Raw genomic sequence first — 14,600 nt, 5'->3', positions numbered from 1 at the left:
GGACAAAAAGCCTGAAGATCTCCATTGCCAGCTGATCTAATCTAAAAATCAATTTTAGGGCCTCCCCGGTGGCGCAGCGGTTGAGCGCTGGGTTGCGAAGCTGCCCGCAGCCTCTGCAGCACCAGTTCGATCCCCGGCTGCTCCCCAGCCATTGGAGTTGGGTCCCACATGGTGCGCAGACCTCTTCGATCCCCGGCTGCTCTCCGGCCACTGGAGTTGCATCCCACATGGTGCGCAGACCTCTACTGTTGCCCGCTGCTCCCCTCAGCAGTGTACTTCGGTCCTTCTGCCTGCTCTGCTCCCTGCTCTGGCTCTGGTGAATTCTCTTATCCTCCCGCACTTCTGACTGTATCCAGTGCTTGTATAAATAAATAAAAATAAATCTTTAAAAAAAATAAAATAAAAATCAATTTTAAATGTTTTTCAGGCAGAAAAAACAATGTTGTAAGAAACTTACATCTTCACAAAGAATGCAGAGGAGTGGAAATGGAATAAATTAAGGTAAAACAAAATTTATTTCATTTTTAAAAAATTATAAAAGATAACTGAAACAAATGAATGTGTTATATATTAATAGCATTTATAGTTATATATTAATAGCTTGCATTTACATGACAAAAATATCACATAGACTTAGGAGAGAAATAGGGTTGCCAAGCCTTATATTACACATGAGATGTTATAATATTATTTGAAAGTGAGCAATAAAATATATATATATTTATTAAAACCAAGATAAAACCAACCAACCAGTGTATTTTTTTAATAGTATGAATAATAAGTCATAAAAATGCCTACATCAGAAAACGCAGGAGAAAAGGAGGGGATAAACAAAACACAAAATTAAACCAAAAACAATCACCTTAAATATTAATGTTATAAATATACAAATTGAAGGACATAGATTGCCATATTAGATATATAAAAGCAATAAAAATTAAATATATAGGTGTCTATAAGAAACCCAGTTTAAATATAAATATACTACCATAATAAACATAGTAACTTTAAAAACAGTGAAGATTAAATGTAAAAGGCATGATGATGATGTCTCATATAAACAAATGAAAAGAAAGAGGCAATAGATATATTAATCTTAGATAATATAAACATCAGATAGAGGAGAATTATCAGGCATAAGCAAGGATAGTACATGGAGAAATGAAAGGATCATTTCTCCAAATGTAATTTTAAATCTTTATGTACTTACATGAGGCAAAAAAATAGTATACATTTCTTTTTATTATTATTTTATTTTATTTTTTAAAGATTTATTTATAAATCAAGCACTGGGTACAGTCAGAAGCACAGGAGGGTGAGAGAATTCACCAGAGCCAGAGTGGGGAGCAGAACAGGCAGAAGGGCCAAAGTGCACTGATGAGGGAAGCAGCGGGCAGGAGAGGTCTGCGCGACATGTGGGACCCTTGCCCTTGGCTGGGGATAAAACTGATGCTGCAGAGGCTGCGGCTAGCTTCACAGCCCAGCGCTCAACTGCTGCGCCACTGTGGAAGCCCCAAACACATTTCTTTTTTTTTTTTTTTTTTAATTAATAAATTTTATTTTTATATTCCCCATACAATTGCAATCCCCCCATTCTGACCCCAATCCCTCCCCTCCCGCCCCCACCCCCCAAAAAGTGTCTCTGGTTCATAGTTTTTGTTGATTTTGATTTTCACTTTCTTATAGTTATTCATTTTCCTGGTCCCTTATTTAAGTATTCTAGATTCCTGCTATGAGTGAGACCATCCGGTATTTTTCTTTTTCTTTTTGGCTTATTTCGCTGAGCATGATCCCTTCCAGCGCCATCCAAACACATTTCTTAATAAACCAAGTGTCAAAGTAAAGTTTTGAGGAGAGTGTAAAATTGTCTTGAACTGAATAAAAAGTAAAACACAAGAGACCAAATGTGTGGTTTACAACTAAAGCACTGATTACAATAAAATATAACATAAAATGTTTATATTTGGAAAGAAATATTTCACATCAGTGATCTAATTTTCCATCTTAAGGAAGTAGCAAAAAAAATTGCAAATATGCCTGAAAGTATCCCAAAGGAAAAAAATCATCAAGATTTGAGCAAAAATAAAGTAATTGAAAATAGAAAGCAGGGCCTCCCTGGTGGCACAGGGGTTAAAGTCTTAGCACTATCAAGATGTCACCAGCCACCATGGCATAAGTTTGATCCCAGGACAGGGAGTTAACCCACATGGTGCAACAGACCTCTCCTGCCTCACCAATTGCTCCTCTCAGCAGTGTATTTCAGCAGATCTGCCTGTTCTGCTTTCTACTCTGTCTCTGTCTCACCCCCAACACACACACCTCTGGCTTACACCCAAGTTCTTATATGCATAAATAAATAAAAAAATAAATCTTTAAAAAAATAAAGAAAATAGAAAGAAGTAGAATAAATCAATGAACCCAAAGTCTGGGTGTTAGAAGGTTAAGAAAACTGATAAGTTCTATTCAGTCTGGCAAAAAAAAAAAAAAAAAAGAAAAGAAAACAGAATTTCCTGATTAGAAATGAAGCGAGAACACCTTGTGAAAGACCCCATAAGATGGATTTAATTTTTTAATTGAAGTAATATTGATTTACAACACTGTATGTGAATTATAGGTATGTATATGATTTAGAAGTATAAGGTCACACCCTTCAGGTGTATGTTACCCACAAAATTTGAAAGAAAATAAGGGTATCTTCCTATTCTATATTAATAAGTTCAGCAACTTAATGAATCAAGTCCTTAAAAGACAAAGAATAATGAAAATCAAACACACACAAAAATAGATAACCTTGTTGGTCATTTGTCTATTAAGAAATTGAATTTTTGCGGTGGGCGTGCAAACTGGTCTAGCCACTATGGGCAGCTGTGTGGAGGGTCCTCAGAACACTGAAAATGGGTCTACACATGATCTGGCATTCCACTCCTAGGAATCCACCAAAGGGACAAAAAAAACCCCAGGAAATCTGAACTGCTGTGTTCATTGCAGCCCTATTTATAATAGCCGTGACATGGAAACAACTCAAATGCCAGAAAAAAGATGAATGGATCAAAATGTTGTGGTACAGTTACACCATGGAATATTGCTCAGCAATCAAAAAAGACACATTCATGCCACTGGTGGCGATATAGATGGAGCTGCAAGGGATGATGCTAGCCACAATAAGGCAGGAGAAAGATAAATATCAGGTGGTTTCACTTACATGTGAAAAATAGAGAAACTGAACAAAAGGTAGAGAAAAAGACAACCCTAGCAGGCTGACCAGGACCTGAGGCACCCAGCGGGGAGGGGGAGGGAGGAGGGTGAACAGAGGGGAGGGAAGAGCACAAGGGATTATGGTGATGGGGCACAGGGGCTATTTTGGTGGGAGCACCATGGGGACCACCCCTGAGGGGAGACACCAATAACTAAAAAAATGAACTACGATGCAAGAAAAGAAAAAAGAAAGAGATGGTCTTTAAGGACAGGGAAGACCCTGACAATATAAATAAATAAATGCTCTAAAGGGGGTCTCACCTGAGCACTGCTGGAGGCACTGCCTAGGCATCCCCTCATCAGTTGTTAAAAAAAAAAAGAAATTGAGGGGAGCTCATTCCTGCATCGCCATTTTGCACCAGGGATCTTTCTTGCTGGAGACTGTGTGAACCAGCAGAAGGCTCACCAAGGAGACAGAGGTAAGCTGGGAGGCTTGCCCATGCTGGGCGCCTTCTAGCCTGCAGTTCCAGCCCAGAGGGGAGCAGCACCCACCTCTGGGGCAGACCTGGCGTGCAGGGGAGCGCGTCGCCGGCACCGGCATTTTGCAGCAGGGACCCTTCTTGCTGGAGACTGTGTGAACCCAGCAGAAGGCTCACCGAGGAGACAGAGGTTAAGCTGGGAGGCTTGCCCACACCGGGCACCTTCTAGCCTGCAGTTCCAGCCCAGAGGGGAGCAGCACCCACCGCTGAGGCAGACCGGGCGTGCAGGGGAGCTCGTTCCCGCATCGCCATTTTGCAGCAGGGACCTTTCTTGCTGGAGACTGTGTGCACCAGCAGAAGGCTCACCAAGGAGACAGAGGTAAGCTGGGAGGCTTGCCCATGCTGGGCGCCTTCTAGCCTGCAGTTCCAGCCCAGAGGGGAGCAGCACCCACCGCTGGGGCAGACCAGGCGTGCAGGGGAGCGCGTCGCCGGCACTGGCATTTTGCAGCGGGGACCCTTCTTGCTGGAGACTGTGTGAACCCAGCAGAAGGCTCACCGAGGAGACAGAGCAGGGACCTGTCTTTGCTGGAGACTTGTGAACCCAGCAGAAGTTCCCCAGAGGAGCCAGTGGTGAGCTGGGAAGGTCGCCCAAGATGCCGGCCAGTACCAGCAACACAGTGTCAAAAGGAATACGGCAAATTAGAAAACAGGCAGTAGGGAGTAGAAAAACAACATGCAACCCAGCAACTCCTCAGCAAAATAGCACACCACAAAAAGAAAACCATCTACCAGATTGCAACGACAGTAACTTGGAAGAACTTCTGAGCCTTCCAGATAGAGAATTTAAAATTGCTGTGATTAAAAAACTGACAGAAGTCATAAAGGAAAACAATGATAAGGGGAAAATAATTAATGACCAGAAGAATGAAATTGAGTCCCTAAAGAGGGAAGTAAAAGAAATGCAGGAGATTAATGGAGACGCTAAAGAACTCTGGGAAAAGCAGTGAAAGCAGAATAGATGAAATGGAAGAACGAATAAGTACTCTTGAAGACACAGAAATAAAAAGAACTAAAACAGAAAAGGAAGGAGAAGTACGAAGGAAAAAGACCGAAGAAAGACTTCGGGAACTATCTGACTCCATGAGGAAAGGAAATATAAGAGTTATAGGAATCCCAGAAGGAGAGGAGAGAGATGTAGGAACAGAGAAAATATTCATGGATATAATTGAAGAGAACTTCCCAAACGCTAAGAAGGATCTGAAAATTGATATACAAGAAGCAAGAAGAACACCAAACTTCCATGACGAAAGGAAAAATACAGCAAGACACATAATAGTAAAGCTCCCAAGATCCAAGACAAAGAAAAAATAATGAAACTAACAAGAGGGAAGAAACAGGTAACATTCAAAGGGAAACCAATCAGACTGACATCAGACTTCTCTGAAGAAACACTATGGGCAAGGAGAGAGTGGAGGGACATAGTCAACAGACTCCAAGAAAACAGATGCCAACCAAGAATACTCTATCCCGCAAAGCACTCCTTCCTCTTTGAAGAAAGAATATGGACCTTCCCAGACAAACAGATAATAAATGAAAGAGGAGAAATCACAACGGACACAGCAGAAATCAAAAGAATAATCAGTAGCTACTATGAACAGTTATATGGAAACAAGTTTAACAATCTAGAGGAGATGGACAAATTCCTACAACTCTACAATCACCCAAAGCTAGATAAAGAAGAAATAGAACACCTAAACAGACCAATTACAATTAGCGAAATTGAAATGGTAATCAAAAACCTCCCCAAAAACAAAAGCCCAGGACCTGATGGATTTACAAATGAATTCTACCAAACATTCAGAGACGAATTGGTACCTATCCTTCACAAACTCTTCCAAAAAATTGAGAAGGAAGGTATAATACCTAACACGTTCTACGAAGCCAACATTACACTAACACCAAAACCGAACAAGGACAACACAAAAAAAGAAAACTATAGGCCAATCTCCCTAATGAACACTGCTGCATAAATCCTCAATAAAATTTTAGCTATCAGAATCCAACAGTGTATCCATAAGGTAATTCACCACGACCAAGTAGGATTCATTCCAGGGACACAAGGATGGTTTAACATCCGAAAATCAATCAACGTTATCCAACACATCAACAAAAAGAAATATAAAAACCATATGATAATATCAATAGATGCTGAGAAAGCTTTCAACAAAGTGCAACACCCATTCATGATAAAAGCCCTTGAAATTCTTGGGATACAAGGAACGTACCTCAACATCATAAAGGCCGTATATGACAAGCCAACAGCCAGTATCATTCTCAATGGTGAAAAGCTGAAAGCAATTCCATTAAGATCTGGAACAAGACAAGGATGTCCACTTTCACCACTGCTTTTCAATATAATACTGGAAGTCCTAGCCAGAGCAATAAGACAAGAGAAAGACATCCAAGGAATCCAAATAGGAAAAGAAGAAGTCAAACTATCACTCTTTGCAGATGATATGATAATATACATAGAGAACCCCAAAAACTCCACAGAAAAACTAATTCAACTCATCAATCAGTTCAGTAAAGTGGCAGGATACAAAATCAACACGCAAAAGTCAGTAGCCTTCCTATATACAAACAATAAATCTGAAGAAGAAGAAATCAAAAAAACCATCCCTTTTATTATTGAAACAAAAAAAAATCAAATATTTGGGAATAAATCTAACAAAAGAGGTAAAGGACCTATAAAAAGAAAACTATAAAACACTGTTAAAAGAAATAGAAGAAGACACAAAGAAATGGAAAGACATCCCCTGCTCATGGATTGGGAGAATAAACATTATTAAAATGGCCATCCTACCAAAAGCAATATACAGATTCAATGCTATTCCAATCAAAATTTCAATGTCATTCTTCAAAGAAATAGAACAATTATTGATGAAATTCATATGGAATCACAAAAAACCCCGAATAGCCAAAGCTCTCCTGAAAAAAAAAGAAGGGAATGGAGGCATCACACTCCCAGACTTCAAACTCTACTACAAAGCCATAATCATCAAAACTGCATGGTATTGGAACAAGAACAGACATACAGACCAATGGAATCGAATAGAAAATCCAGAAATAAACCCACAGATTTATGGTCAAGTAATCTTTGACAAAGGAGCAAAGACTATGCATTGGAGCAAAGAAAGTTTGTTCAATAAATGGTGCTGGGAAAACTGGGTCGCTACATGCAAAAGAATGAAGCTTGACCACTACCTCACACCATATACAAAAATCAACTCAAAATGGATTAAAGAACTAGACATAAGACCTGAAACCATAAAATACATAGAAGGAAATATAGGCGAAACACTACGTGATTTGCATATCAAAGACATCTTTACAGACACATCACCCAAAGCAGTGATAGTGAAGGCAAAGATCAACAGCTGGGACTACATCAAATTAAAGAGCTTCTGCACAGCAAAAGAGACAATAACAAAAACAAAGAGAAACCCCACCAACTGGGAGAACATTTTTGCACACAACACTAATGATAAAGGACTGATCACAAAAATCTGCAAAGAGCTGATGAGACTCAACAACAACAAAGAAAATAATCCAGTCAAAAAATGGACAGAGGAACTAAAAAGAAACTTCTCTGAAGAGGAAATGCGAATGGCCAACAGGCATATGAAAAAATTTTCAACATCACTTGCAATCAGGGAAATGCAAATCAAAACTACCAGGAGATACCATCTTACACCAGTGAGAATGGCACATATTAAAAAAAACTAGCAACAACAAATGTTGGCGAGGTTGTGGAGAAAAAGGAACTCTTCTGCACTGTTGGTGGGAGTGCAAACTGGTCCAACCACACAGGAGAGCTGTGTGGAGATTTCTGGACCTACTAAACATAGAGCTTCCACAGGATCCAGCAATTCCACTCCTAGGTATTTACCCAAATAACACAGAAACATCAATTCCAAAGAACACCTGCACCCCTATGTTTATAGCAGCACTGTTTACAATAGCTAAGCTTTGGAAACAGCCCAAATGCCCAAAAATAGATGACTGGATCAAGAAGATGTGGTACATATATACCATGGAATATTACTCAGCATTCAAAAAAGATAAACACATGCAATTTGCAGCAACATGGATGACACTGGAAGGGATCATGCTCAGTGAAATAAGCCAAAAAGAAAAAGAAAAATACCGGATGGTCTCACTCATAGCAGGGATCTAGAAAACTTAAATAAGGGACCAGGAAAATGAATAACTATAAGAAAGTGAAAATCAAAATCAACAAAAACTATGAACCAGAGACACTTTTTGGGGGTGGGGGGCGGGAGGGGAGGGATTGGGGTCAGAATGGGGGGATTGCAATTGTATGGGGAATATAAAAATAAAATTTATTAATTAAAAAAAAAAAAGAAATTGAATTTTTGTTAAAAATTTTACAAGAAAACTTTTGGAAGATTTCACCTATGAATTCTATTGAACATTGAATGAAGAAATATTGCTAATTATATGCAAATGCTTCCAGAAGATATGAGCAAACACTTCCAAACTCACTTTTTGAAGCTAGCAATATTCTAATACCAAAATCAGACACCATTATAAGAAAACCATAGACCCATCATGAACATATACACAAAAATCCTGAACAAATTGAATCCAGCTATATAAGATTAAGGATTAATTGAAGAAAAGGATTAAGCAACACAACAGACTGGATTTCATCCCAAGAATTCAAGTTTAACTTGATATTTGTAAAGTAAATAATATATTTCATCACATTGACAGATTAAAGTAGAAAAATATGATATCTAATATATGCAGAAAAATCCATTTGATAAAATGCCATGCCAATTTATGAGTAATACCCTGAGCAAACTGAAAACAGAATGAAACCTCCTTAACCTAACGGAACATCTATAAAACAGAAACAACAGTGAAAAATCTGCATGTTACATCTTGCTTAGTTCTGAGAAGTTGAATTGTTTACTAGTAAGGTCAGTAAACTGATAATGGAATATTATTCAATGCTAAAAAGGAATGAGCTAATAAACCATGAAAATAAATAGGAAACAAATACATATTACAAAGTATAAAAGCTCAGTCTGAGAAGTCTGCATGCTGTATTATAACTATATGACTTTCTGGAAAAGACCAAGTTATAGAAACAGTAAAAAAAGATCAGCATTTGGTAGGTGTGACAGAGTAGGAGTGGGGTTGAGGGAGCATCTCAGTAGGTGGAAAATATAGAAATTTTAGGGCAGTGAAAATATTCTAGGTGAAGATACCAAAATGATGTACACATACCTTTAAATGGTTTTCCAAGTCCATAGGATGTACAATACCAAGAGTGAACCATAAAGTAAACTATAATTTTGGGTAATTATGATATGTAAATGAAGGATTAAGTGGAACAAATATACTTCTCTGGTTGGGGATGAAAATAATGGCAGAGGCATTCTATGTGTGAGGGTAGGGGATATGCAGTATCTCTGTCTTCCTCATAACTTTGCTATGAACCTTAAACTATTCTAAAAAGTTAAAATCTTTAAAAGCCTTAATTTTTAAAAAAATGATAAATTTGCCTTTATATTTTTCTCATATTTTATTTTTAATTGTATTTTTTTTGAGTTAGCACTGCTGTACAACATTGTATATGTTTCAAAGATATAGATTAACATCTCTGTATGATGTATGTTACCCACCAACCTCCATCACTAGTCCATTGTGCCTCCTCCTTACCTTGTTGGCCACTCCCATCCTCAGTTTTGTTTTGTTTTTTATCAGTTTGTAGTCAGATTTTTCTGGTTGGTTTTAGTTTAGTTTTATCTATCCCCTTGTTTTCTTTTTTATCCTATAAGTAAGTGAAACTACCTGGTATTTTTCTTCTTCTGAGTTATTTTACTTAACATAATTATACCCAGTTCTATTTATATTGTTGCAGATGACAAGATTTCATCATTTTTTATAGCTCAGTAGTATTACATGGTGCATATATCACATCTTTCTAATCCACTCAATTGTTATTTATTTATTTTTTAATTGAAGTAACATTGCACTCTAACATGTGAGTTTCAGGTAAGTACCATTAGAAATCAACATGTGAAGATACTACATTAAATTCATCACTGCAACTTTTAAAGAACTACTTTCTGAAATACCCTCTTAAATGACTAAATGCCAAGTGACAAAATGAAAGAATATGAAATAATATATCTGGTGATATTTATTATATATATACATATATTTAATATTCAACCATAAGAAAACAACCCAATTTAAAACCCAATTTAAAAAATGGGCAAAAGATCAAAGTAGAAACTACCATCATTACAAAGTTGGCAAATGAAACATGAAATAATGATCAATATAAATAGTCATTAACAAACTGCAAATTAAAATCACAGTGAGATACTACTAACCTTTTACACTACTACTGAAATGGCTAAAACTTGAACAAAACAGATGATACAAAGTATTAACAAGGATATGTAGCAACCAGTTGGTGGAAATGGATTATTGTGAGCAAAGGTTTGGCAGTTTCTTTTTTAGAGTAAAACTGTGGTACAATAATCATCATCCTTGGTGTTCAACCACATAAATTGATTGAAAAGACTGCATATTGTGAAAGGCATGTTATATGACAATTTATGAAAGAAAAACATCTAATAACAGAAAAGAAGTCACAATTGCCAAGATTTGAGAGTAAATTAAATGCAAGGACAGCAAGAGGAAACATTGGGGTCTGATGGAACAGTTCTAAGTGATAATGTGATGGATATATTACTCTGAACATTTGTTACAACACATAGAACTTTGCACCCAAATATTGAACATTGGCGTATACGATTAAGAACCAAGTTGGATATCTAGGAAACCTACAATGAAATACAAGTGGATCCAACTGTATTACAGATATTTAAAAGGTGTGAGTCTATACCTGTGAATGACATGCGGTTTTATATATATATCAATATCAAGGTTATTAGATGGAGCAAAAGGAGGAGGGGGCCCAATGGACTATTGTAGAAGACTAAGGGTGCTCTGGTGGTGGGTGTGGTGTGGTGACATACATATGTAGAAAGGTATATTTATTCTCCTAAATCATATACAGTGTTATAAATTAATGTTAACTCAATTAAAAAAAAGATGTAGCTCATAAGCAGCATCTACATAGGCTGCTTCCCAATTCATGAATTGTTTAATAAAGCTAATTAGAGCTCAAAAAATATAAAGATATACTCTATAGCACATAATCTGGGGTGGAAGCTAGAAAATGACCCCTGGAAATGTCCATGCGCTGGTCACTGGAGCCTGTGACCATGTTGCATGGCAAAAGTTCCTTTGCAGATGGTTCTAAGATTCCATGCTTATCACTTTACTTTAAAGTAGAGAGATTACCCAGTGCAACTGATTGGATCCTTAAAAATGAAAGAGAAAGGCAAAAGTCAGTGAGAGAGAGAGAGAGAGAGAGGGAGCAAGCAAACAAGAGTTTTAAGATAGATGAGACTTGAGAAGCATTTGACTCTTCCTTGCAGGCTGGGGAATGTAGAAGTTAGGAGGGAGACTAGAGAAAGGCCACCAGGATCAAAGGGCAATCCTCAGCTGACAGAAGCAAGAAAAGAGGGATTTCAGTGCTATACCATATGGAACCGAATCTGCCAACAACTTTCATGTTCCTGGATATGGATTCTCCCCTAGAGCTTCCAGAGAGGAATGTGAACTTGCCTGCACACAACTTGATTTTAGCCTTGTGATACTCAGTGCAGTCAAACCAGCCAATCCCGGTGGACTTCTGACCAATATACTATGAGATAGTAAATGTGTGTTGCCTCATATTGCCAAGTTTGCGGTAATTTGTTATAACAGAAATAGAAATCGAATACACTTAGTAACAGTAGTTCTGGAGCACTGAGTATAACTGGGCTCAGGAGAAATATAGGAAACACATGGACTGAAAATCTCTTCTTGACTTACAGAGAGTGATCTATTTCTTGTATTGCCATTCTTGAACTTGCACTTTCTAGTTTTTTAAAATATAAATCTCAATTGCTATGCCCTTATATAAGTAAGCTATTTCATTAAAAAAAATCAAAAATCAACAATAGTTAAAGAAGGAACAAATACTGGATATAAATTCTGAGAGAACTGGAGTTTATTTAAATTCCTTTCTTATTCAACAGGCATGACTCACATGTCTTTCTTGGTGGAACTACCCTAGATACTCATTTTCTCATCTGCTTTTCCTATTAATCATAGAACATTTGAAAATAGAAAAAAATCAGAATACATCTTTGGCTACTCTGGGAAGTCTTTACACAGCAGGGACTGTGGACACCATTGACCTGAGTCTTCATCCAGGAATACTCTGTAGTATCATTAGAAATTTTTAAGCTCTCCAGTTAATTTACTGCTTCACAAGTTACAGACCAACTCATTCTGTAAAGTCTTCACCCCCTACTTTTTTAACAACTCACACACTAGTAGAGTTCAAAAGTGTGACCTGGGCAGCTGCTACCAGGCCTAAAAAATGATATGGATGTAAATGCACCAGCCGTAGAAGCCTGGTTCCTGTTTATGAAATCTGTCAAACTTCTAACAGAGCTGAGTGTAAGTGAGGCTCTACTGGACCACAGTGACAGTACTTCATGAAAATGGCCCAACTCCTGTGTATATATATCTAAGCAGATCAAAATTTAAATGAAGTTTATATAAAAAAGCTTTGCATCTTAAAACTTCCTTTTCCTGCCCAAAGGGTTAAATAAAAAAGGGTTTTAAGTTTTAGATGTCAGTAATGAGATACTATTAGGTCTGCAGGGTTTGGTTTGAGCGTTCACTCAGCCAGCACAGTAGTCCTGAACTTAGTTCCTTGCCTTTTTACACAAGAGATTTAGGTTTAATCTCTCAAATCCATTTTCCACTCCAGAACTGGCCAGAGCTGAGAGCTCTACAGAATCAGTCTTTGAGATTCTGAGTTAGAAAGCTTGAGCCACACGTGAATTTTCGTTGACCTCACCACTCATAGGGGGACCATCCTGTAGCTGTCTGGGAATTGTACTATATGGTTTAAAGGGAACTGACAGCTCTCTGAGCAGTTTCTATCACTCATGGGAAGTTGTTTCTTAAACATGAAGCTCTTTCTTACCCATGCCCAACTTCTTCACATACAAGAAGGCCGTGGGATCCTACTAGAAGTGTAGTTCAAAAACCGGTTATATTTTCATTTTTTTGAAGGTGTCCTTTGTAATGTGTCTCAAAGTGTTCTCATACCTCTTTTAAATATCTTTGTACTTTGAATAGAAAAAAAAATCAAACTTTTAGTTATTTTCTATGGGACTGGCTCTCAGAAGCTGCCCTTAAAGGACTGTTTTCATAGGCTCAGAGTTAGACCGTCTGACTTATCAAGTCTTTTGCCCCAGTGTTTAGTCTCCTGCTAATGCCCTGACAGTGTTGATGGGCCAAAGTGATGTTGACAGGCTACAGAACAGTCCAAATGCAAATGTTTATTTCCATCCAAATCACCCATATGGATAGGTACATTGAAAGAGTGTTTTTCCCAGGGGATATATAATCTCGATATAATCAAAATATTTCATGTGAAAGCATCACAAAGTCAGATCTAGAGCTTTGATCTTGAGAGTGGAATATTGACTATATAAAACAGAATACACTGCTTTTAATAAAGAGTAACAAGAGGCATAGCTTTTAATGCACAAGCTGAATGATGTTATTGCATGTTTTCTGCCAAGAAAGAGAATGGTTAAATGAATGTTAAATATCTTTGTTTGTATAAAACACTCATGGATGGGATGCTACTCATTTTTTTCTTTCTTTTCTTTTTTTTTTGTCTTGGCTCTATTGTCTAGAACCTAATGACTGGATTTTACACCTGACAGGGATGAGCACTTCTTAGTGAAGTTTGCCATCTTGTGGCAAATTTGTTAGCACAATTTATTGGGCAGGGTTATTAAGCTTAGGATTTTAAAGTTTATTAGAAGATTTAATGATGCACTGCAAGTTTGCATAATAAAATTCTGTTTATCCAGAATATTGGAGAAACTAGATTTATTGTTAATATTTTAAGTTACTTTGAATTACCAGAAATATAAAAACTTATATGGTGTTTTCAGAGCTATAACAGTAGTAAGGCAACTAATTTCAAAATGCAGTTCAACCTTTTTCTAGATATTTATCCTTTGTAAATTAGTTAATCTCAAGATCCCTCAGTTTTCTTATATGTAAAATGGGAATAATTACAGTAACTACCTAGAGTTGAGATGAAAATTAAATGAAGCATGTAACACATTTAGACAGTGTTAAATAGAATTACTTTCTTTGTATGTGGTAGTTATTATTGTATCTGTACCTTAAATATTCTGAGGTGTTCCTAGTTACAAGTAATCTAACTTATTGTCAATTAATGTTTCATATTTTATTTATTTATTTATTTATTTATTTATTTTTAAAGATTTATTTGTTTATTTATGCAAGCACTGGGTACAGTCAGAAGTGCGGGAGGGTGAGAGAATTCACCAGAGCCAGAGCAGGGAGCAGAGCAGGCAGAAGGACCAAAGTACACTGCTGAGGGGAGCAGCAGGCGGCAGGAGAGGTCTGTGCACCATGTGGGACCCTCCTCTGGTGGCCGGGGAGCAGCTGGGAATCGAACCGGTGCTGCAGAGGTTGTGGGCAGCTTTGCAACCCAGCGCTCAACCACTGCGCCATCGGGGAGGCCCAGTGTTTCATATTTTAAATTGAAGACTGTGAAGGAAAATAGTGGAAATAATATTTCACAGATATATGATGCTTTTTGACGTACCAGACATTCTTCTAATAAACATGAGTTTATTTCATCCTCACAGATAATCCTATAAGATAGGTACTGTTACTCCAGTATTACAGATGAAGAAATAAAAGCAT

At 37.5% G+C, this 14,600-nt stretch overlaps 1 long non-coding RNA gene across 1 annotated transcript in view; it reads left to right on the top strand.

Moving 5' to 3' along the window:
- The first annotated feature begins 431 nt into the window (after positions 1-431).
- The window catches only part of LOC129145335 (uncharacterized), a 79,834-nt gene continuing 65,665 nt past the window's right edge, over positions 432-14,600 (top strand). Inside the window, exon 1 of the long non-coding RNA XR_008550801.1 lies at positions 432-501. This is a non-coding gene — a long non-coding RNA (uncharacterized LOC129145335). The remainder of the gene's footprint in view (positions 502-14,600) is intronic.

The sequence above is a fragment of the Talpa occidentalis genome, unplaced genomic scaffold, assembly GCF_014898055.3.
Source record: "Talpa occidentalis isolate TD23 unplaced genomic scaffold, MPIMG_talOcc4v2.1, whole genome shotgun sequence".
NCBI classification, from domain to species: domain Eukaryota; kingdom Metazoa; phylum Chordata; class Mammalia; order Eulipotyphla; family Talpidae; genus Talpa; species Talpa occidentalis.
The sequence above is the reverse complement of the archived record's forward strand: the minus strand, read 5'-3'. Positions and strand labels throughout refer to the sequence as shown.